We start from the raw sequence: 8,228 nt of genomic DNA on the forward strand, positions 1-8,228 counted from the left end.
AAAAGTGTTATGGACAGACGAATCTAAGTTTGAGGTGTTCAGATCACAAAGAAGAACAAATTTATTTACATCCCTGTTAGTGAACATTTGCCAAGATAATCCATCCACCAGACAGTTGTGGCATATCATGAAGATGATTAAACAGCATGGTCATTACACAGGTGCACCTTGTACTAGGGACAAAAAGCCACTTTAAAATGTGCAGTTTTGTCACACAACACAATGCCACAGATGTCTCAAGTTTTGAGGGAGCATGCAATTGGCATGCTAACTGCAGGAATGTACACCAGAGCTGTTGCCAGAGAATTTAATGTTAATTTCTCTACCATAAGCTGCCTCCAACATTGTCCAGTGGATGGATTTTGCCTGCTATTTTTGTTCATTGTTTGTCATTCTGTTTCTACGTTATACTATTTGCTACTGATTTCATCAACACACACACATTAGAGGGAGTGGACATATAGAAGTAAAAGGATGCCAACCTTTGATTAAACGTTAATTTCTCAGATTATTAATTGTTATCAAACAAAGGTCACAAGACATGCAGCTGAACAAATACAATAGTTACACACATGCAAATATAAAGGGAAAACCCTCTTTGGTTTGGTGGAGTACATTTACATTTTCCTATCAAATCTCAGTTATTTCATTGATGTTCCTGCATGCTCGTTGGCCAGATACTACTTTAAAACGTCCAGCAGTCTTTTGCACAAGTTTCTCCTGTCATTATTTTTTGAGTGAACTCTGATCATCGAGCAAGCTGTGTCACAGCTTCATTGCTATATCTGTTCATGTAGGAATGAGTCATATGCCTTTTATTCTGCGGTGGATGCTACATGGGTAGAAGTTGCTCACGGTTGGTTTGGTAATCCTATGCATTTCTTCGCTTTAGACCTACACATGTTCTATGCATGTCAAAACCGAAGGCCACCTGTCAGACTGGAACAGTAGTGATGCTTAATTGCTTTGACAATTTTTTCAAATACGTTTTTATTCAAAGTCAATTGCACTTTTGAGATAGTGTAGCCTGTTCGGATGTCTAGACGGAGAATGAAAATAACAATGCCTGAAATGAAAAGAGCGAGGAGGCCCGACGTGAAACTGGTTATATTGGGGGACATGAACGTTGTGAAGACCTCTCTGTTACACATGGATAAAAAGTTAAATGGTACAATTAGTACCGTCGGCGGTGCGTTCTACTTAAGCAGTGGGGACCCTACAACATATTGCTTTGGGACACCGCAGGTAGGTATTTTTTATGTATATTGTATAGCACATGGGGAAAGTGCAGTGTCAATTTCTATTTTTATTTTGCATTTTTAAATGCACAGACAGACTAAATTATTTAGGCTATAACCATCAAGAGTAAATTGTTGACAGAACCAAGCATCAATATGTATTTCCAAATTCACAGTAGGGTTTCAAGAATCTTTTTAAAATTTGTATTTCATGTCTAATTTTTGGGGGATTTGTTTACAGTGGGGCAATTAATGGGTGGGGTTAGTGCTTGACACAGTAGTTTGGCCTGCTTTGCATACAGAGCTCAACTGAAGATAAGAGGTTATCTTGAGTGACTGGATTTTTCCATTCAAAACAGAAATCAGTAGCTTTTGTGTGTGGAATACCCAAAGCATATAGTAAAAGTTGATCTGTCTGCCCATCTGTATATCTCTGTTGATTTATGTCTGTTCTTACTGTATTGTAGAGCGACCCTGCGTTCATAAACATATATTGACTCCCACAAGGCGGAGAGGTTCTTGGAGCAGTTGTTAGCGTGCTGGTCTTTTGACCAGAAGGTTGAGGGTTCGCAGACCACCTTGGACAAGCTCCCCCTCTGTTCTTGTTTCATTACACTATGTAACCATCTAAACATGCTTAATATTTCACTACTAGGTCTGGAGCAGTTCCACAGGCTCGGCCCCATGTACTGCCGGGGCGCGTCCGCTGTCATCCTCACCTACGACGTGACCAACTGGCAGAGCCTGGCCGAGCTTGAGGAGCGATTCCTGTCTCTCACCGACACGGCCAATCACGACTGCAACAAGGCTAACTTTACTGACCCCCCCCCCCAATGAGGAAGAAGACTATGGGGGGGTTGCCCTGTCCACATACCGCACTATGCCTGCCACCTCACCCCTCCAGCCTCCCCTACTATGGGCTCCCCTGTGGCCAACCGAGAGGTTCGAAAGGAGGAAGCCATGGCCCTCTACACGCTGGATGAGTGTTTGAGCCTGCCTGCAGAGAGGATGTGCTTTGAGACGAGCGCCAAGACAGGTGACAACGTGGATGCGTTGTTCGAGGCCCTGTCCGACATGGTGCTGCAGTCCATCCTGAGGATGGGGTTGGAGAGCGAGGCCTCACCCACCATAGACCTGGAGGACTATGGGCCGGTGTCCAGCAAGCAAACTAAGGGGGGCTGCTGCTGAATGGAGTAGAGTGAAGTTGCCCCAAGATGCTGATCTTTGGTCTATTTTGGATTTTCCCCACAAATGAGTAAGGTTAGGATTGGGGGAGGGGAAGCTGATCCTAGATCTGTACCTTGGGGAAAGTTTACCCCAGAGCCTGCTGAAGATGACAAGGAAAGCTTTCTTGGGGAGAATCTCAATTGTATTCTCCTCACCTCCTCTCGCCTAGTATTCTTCTCATAACCCATTGGATGAGAAAGCCAGAGGTCCCTTCCCTCTGACCATCTCCAATAGGTTTTGAGATGGAGAGAGGATGCGAGGAGTACGCAATTGAGAATCTCCCCTGGAGTTGGGGGTTGGTTTTCACAAACACATGTACATACACCCACGTAGTTTCTACTTTAATACAGAGGGATTCCTCATCAAGTGAGCTCAACTGTTCAGCAGGGCTAGATTACTGCACGCGCCCTGGGCCCCTAACCCATATTTTGGTTGCATATGATACATACATATGATGCAAAATGTGAACAAAATGAGATGCGCTATAAAATATCAACCTTGAAAAATCTGCCCAATGGCAAAAAGTGTAGAATTTTAGGAAATTGGCTTTAAAACTGTATATGTCAAAATGTGCTCTTAGCCTCATGACACAATGCATAGAATAGCATTAGAAAACTTGGAAAAATGTGCTAATTCAGTAAGTCCAGTAGTACGGCACTGCTGTTCAGATTTCTAGATTTATTTTATAGTTTCACACAACGGAAATCACATTTTTCACAGTTTTTTTGTCAATTCTGATCTTGGGTAATTTTTGGACTGAGTTGCACAAACATGTCACTTGTCTGAGCTGTTTGTCCTAGAGAAAAATGAAGTTTCACTTGATTTGTGGCATTTGTAGTTTTCAGACACCTTTTTTTTCTTTGTTTACAATCTGCCTAAATTAAACCCATTCTACTTCAATAATGGTTATTGAATTTCAGCTTTCTGTGAATAACATGGTTTTTAATTTTTGAAGGTGTCATGTGTTTATTCTACATATGGTGTAGAATGCTACCACGAGGGGGTAGTGTAGGGACTGTTTTTAGAGGGCTCCCATTGAATTGGAGGACTAAGAATATGGCCAAAGAACCAAAGGATCCTCTTTACCCCCAAGACATTCTGTTGCCACCTTGACCTAGAAATAGAACAGAATTGATATACTGGTGAGAATGAGTCCCTGATGAGATTTCAAACTACTGTCCTTCATTTAGACTACATTTTGACACACACGCTAGTCAAAAATGTTCTTAGAACATGTTGATTCTCTGGGAAATTAGAACAGAAACATTTTGATATGTTCAGAATAACAACTAGGGCTGAGTGACTTGTTATTGGGGCCACTTTACTCCCCTGTCACCTTAGCCATTGGAACAAGTGTTCTAGTAAGAGGTTTACATGGCCGAGTGTCTGTCTAGAACTGTGCCATGGATATGATGGTGTTTGTTTCAGTGTCTTGAGCCGGTTAAACTAAGCTCCCTACCTGGCGGACTGGGACCAGAAATAAATAGATATATACACATACATACACACACAACCGTTCAAAAGTTTGGGGTCACTTACAAATGTCCTTGTTTTGAAAGAAAAGCATTTTTTTTGTCCATTTAAAATAACGTCAAATTGATCAGAAATACAATGTAGACATTGTTAATGTTGTAAATCACTATTGGTGCTGGAAACAGCTGATTTTTAATGTAATATCTACATAGGTGTACAGAGGCCCATTATCAGCAGCAATCTCTCCTGTGTTCCAATGGCACGTTGTGTTAGCTAATCCAAGTTTATCATTTTAAAAGGATAATTGATCATTAGAAAACCCTTTTGCAATTATGTTAGCACAGCTTTAAACCGTTGTGCTGATTAAAGAAGAAATAAAACTGGACTTATTTTTACTAGTTGAGTATCTGGAGCATCAGCATTTGGGTTCGATTTACAGGCTCAAAATGGCCAGAAACAAAGAACTTTCTTCAGAAACTCATCAGTCTATTCTTGTTCTGAGAAATGAAGGCTATTCCATGTGAGAAATTGGCAAGAAACTGAAGATCTCGTACAAAGCTGTGTTCTACTCCCTTCACAGAACAGCGCAAACTGGCTCTCACCAGAATAGAAAGAGGAGTGGGAGGCCCCGGTGCACAACTGAGCAAGAGGACAAGTACATTAGTGTCTAGTTTGAGAAACAGAAGCCTCACAAGTCCTCAACTGGCAGCTTCATTAAATAGTACCCGCAAAACACCAGTCTCAACGTCAACAGTGAAGAGGTGACTCCGGGATGCTGGCCTTCTAGGCAGAGTTGCAAAGAAAAAGCCATATCTGACTGGCCAATAAAAATAAAAGATTAAGATGGGCAAAAGAACACAGACACTTGACAGAGGAAGATTGGAAAAAAGTGTTATGGACAGACGAATCTAAGTTTGAGGTGTTCAGATCACAAAGAAGAACATACGTGAGACACCGAAAAGATGCTGGAGGAGTGCTTGACACCATCTGTCAAGCATGTTGGAGGCAGTGTGATGGTCTAGGGTTGCTTTGGTGGTGAGATTTGGGAGATTTGTACAGGGTAAAAGGGATCTTGAAGAAGGAAGGCTATCACTCCATTTTGCAATGCCACGCCATTCCCTGTTGACGTCGCTTAATTGGAGCCAATTTCCTCCTACAACAGGACAATGCACCAAAGCACTGCTCCAAACTATGCAATAACTATTTAGGGAAGAAGCAGTCAGCTGCTATTCTGTCTATAATGGAGTGGCCAGCACGGTCCCCGGATCTCAACCCTGTTGAGCTGTTGTGGGAGCAGCTTGACTGTATGGTACGTAAGAAGTGCCCATCAATCCAACTTGTGGGAGATGTTTCAGGAAGCATGGGCTGAAATTAATTCAAATCATTATTTATAACCTTGTCAATGTCTTGACTATATTTCCGATTCATTTTGCAACTCATTTCATGTATGTTTTAATGGAAAACAAGGACATTTCTAAGTGACCCCAAACATTTGAACGGTTGTGTGTGTGTGTACACACACACACACACACACACAGTACCAGTCAAAAGTTTGGATACACCTACTCATTCAAGGGTTTTTCATTATTTTTCCTATTTTCTACTTTGTAGAATAAAAGTGAAGACATCAAAACTATGAAATAACACATATGGGATAATGTAGTAAGCAAAACAGTGTCAAACAAATCAAAATATATTTTACATTTGAGAATCTTCAAAGAAGCCACCCTTTGTCTTGATGACAGCTTTGCACACTCTTAGGATTCTCTCAACCATCTTCATGGAGTAGTCACCTGGAAAGCATTTCAATTAACAGGTATGCCTTGTTAAAAGTTAATTTGAGGAATTTGTTTCCTTTATATATACAGAAGATTGCCCTATTTGGTAAAAGACCAAGTTCATATTTCAAGTTTCTCTTCAGCCACACATGCTAAAGAAGTTTGTCTTGTGTAAATGGGTATAGCACTATGTAGTGGAAAATTGTTCTGTTTGTGCTTCTCACTGTCTTTGCATTTGCACAGCAGCTGAACACATCTAGATGTAATATGTTAGCATTTGTGCTACACTAGTAAGCATGCATGTTTGCCAATCCATATACTAGGGCTGCATGATTAATCAAAGTCAGATCGAAATTGCAATATCCATATCGCAAATGGCTGCGATTCTCCTTTGACACTCCATTAATACAACAATAACTATACTATGGCATCTCTTCCAATGCGATGCGCTAGCGTTTCCCAAACTCGGTCCTCGAGACCCCAAGGGCTGCATGTTTTCATTTTTGCCTTTACACTACACAGTTGTTTCAAATGATCAAAGCTTGATGATTAGTTGAGTATTTGAATCAACTGTGTAGTGCTAGAGCAAAAAACAAAATGTGCACCCCTTGGGGTCCTGAGGACCGAGTTTAGGAAAATCTGATTGCTGACCTCATTCTCTGCATGGCATGCACATGCTGACCAATCACAAGTGTCCTAAGCGCTGTTAGATGCTAGTGAGGAGAGCGAGAGCTTTACCTCCGTAAACCTCGGAAACACGAGTGCTGTGACTGCTAAACGAGATCGATTTGATGCCAAAGTAAGGCGCATCTTCAGTGGTATGGCAGTATTTTGGCTATAGGCAAACAGATATTAAACAAATGCAAGTGTTGTGTAAAAAGTGCTTCAGAGTTGTGGCGACAACAAATGTATTCAATAATTTGAAGAAGAACAATCCCCTACTTTACGACGATTGCGTGGTGAAAAAGCATTGACAGCAGCAAAGCCCCTCAGCCACAGCCGGCCACCTACATTAAACAGGCATTGATTACCGATTAGTTTTCAAAATGTCCCGCAGACACAGAAATCACAGAGGCTATCACCTACACTGAGTATACAAAACATAAAGAAAATCTGCTCTTTCCATGAAATAGACTGACCAGGTGAATCCAGGTGAAAGCTATGATTCCTTATTGATGTTACTTGTTAAATCCACTTCAATTAGTGTGGATGAAGGGGAGGAGACAGGTTAAAGAAGGATTTTTACGCCTTGAGACAATTGAGCCATGGATTTTGTGTGTGGCATTCAGTGGGTGAATGGGCAAGACAAAGGATTTAAGTGCCTTTGAACGGGGTATGGTAGGTGCCAGGCACATCGGTTTGTGTCAAGAACTGCAACTCTGCTGGGTTTTTCAGCCTCAACAGTGGTCCACCACCAAAGGACATACAGCCAACTTGACACAACTGTGGGAAGCATTGGTGTCAACATGGGCCAGTTTCCCTGTGGAATGCTTTTGACAGCTTGTAAAGTCCATGCCCCCATGACTTGAGGCTGTTCTGAGGTCAAAAGGGGGAGTGCAACTCAATATTAGGAAGGTGTTTCTAATGTTTGGTATACTCAATGGATGTCACAGCCAAAGAAATGGTTCCTATTTACACAGTCAGACATCTTCAAGAAGATGATAAACAAGCTGGACAGCACAGATACAAGATTCCATCTCCCAAGTTACCATCCCAATACTGTAAAACTAAATTAAGGGAGAAGTTGAAACAGCTCACACGTGTTGATTATTAGGCTACTTTATTTAATTTTTTATTTAACCAGGCAAGTCAGTTAAGAACAAATTCTTATTCACGTTTTAAAGGCCATCGCATTGAATGGACCAGACACCAATGTTTTGGACACAGGCTGCACCTTGCAGTCGATAGACTACGTGTTACATGTTTTTAAGGCAATTAGACTCATAATTTCAATTATAATAATGATTGAGCCTACACATACAGGGTAATTACACAATCATAAGTTTCCTATTCCATCTGCAGCCTATGGCTGACTGAATAAATAACTTGGGTTATTTAAGAACTCATAATGGTAAAATAGGAAATATGAACTCAATGTTTGTTAGTTAATGAACAAGGGATGCTCTTATTGCACACTATATTTTAATGATCCCGTTTCAAATGTGTGTTTGTTAATGTAGGTGCAATAATCTTATCTATTATCATATGCATAGTTGTGTTGGACAATATTTGTTTAATTTGGTTTTGTATTCAGTTAGCACAGTATTTATTCATTCATATGATGCTCTCTACCCTGATGCTTTTTTTTACCATGTCTGATGGAATTAAGTTTTCACCTAAGTGTTTGAAAATCACAATTCATAATCGCAATTGCAATATCGGCCCACAAAAATCGCAATTAGATATTTTGTCAAATTGTGCAGCCCTATCATATACTGTACCTTCCATCCATAGGATGAGCTCTGGAGGTAAGGATCTCCTCAGCTCTCCCTACCTGAACAGCGGGCTTCCT

General features: G+C 41.0%; 1 pseudogene; it reads left to right on the forward strand.

Moving 5' to 3' along the window:
- The first annotated feature begins 272 nt into the window (after positions 1–272).
- LOC115195906 (ras-related protein Rab-20-like) lies at positions 273–3,415 on the forward strand (annotated as a pseudogene).
- The last annotated feature ends 4,813 nt before the right edge of the window (positions 3,416–8,228 follow it).

The sequence above is a fragment of the Salmo trutta genome, chromosome 6 (genome assembly GCF_901001165.1).
Source record: "Salmo trutta chromosome 6, fSalTru1.1, whole genome shotgun sequence".
NCBI classification, from domain to species: Eukaryota; Metazoa; Chordata; class Actinopteri; order Salmoniformes; family Salmonidae; genus Salmo; species Salmo trutta.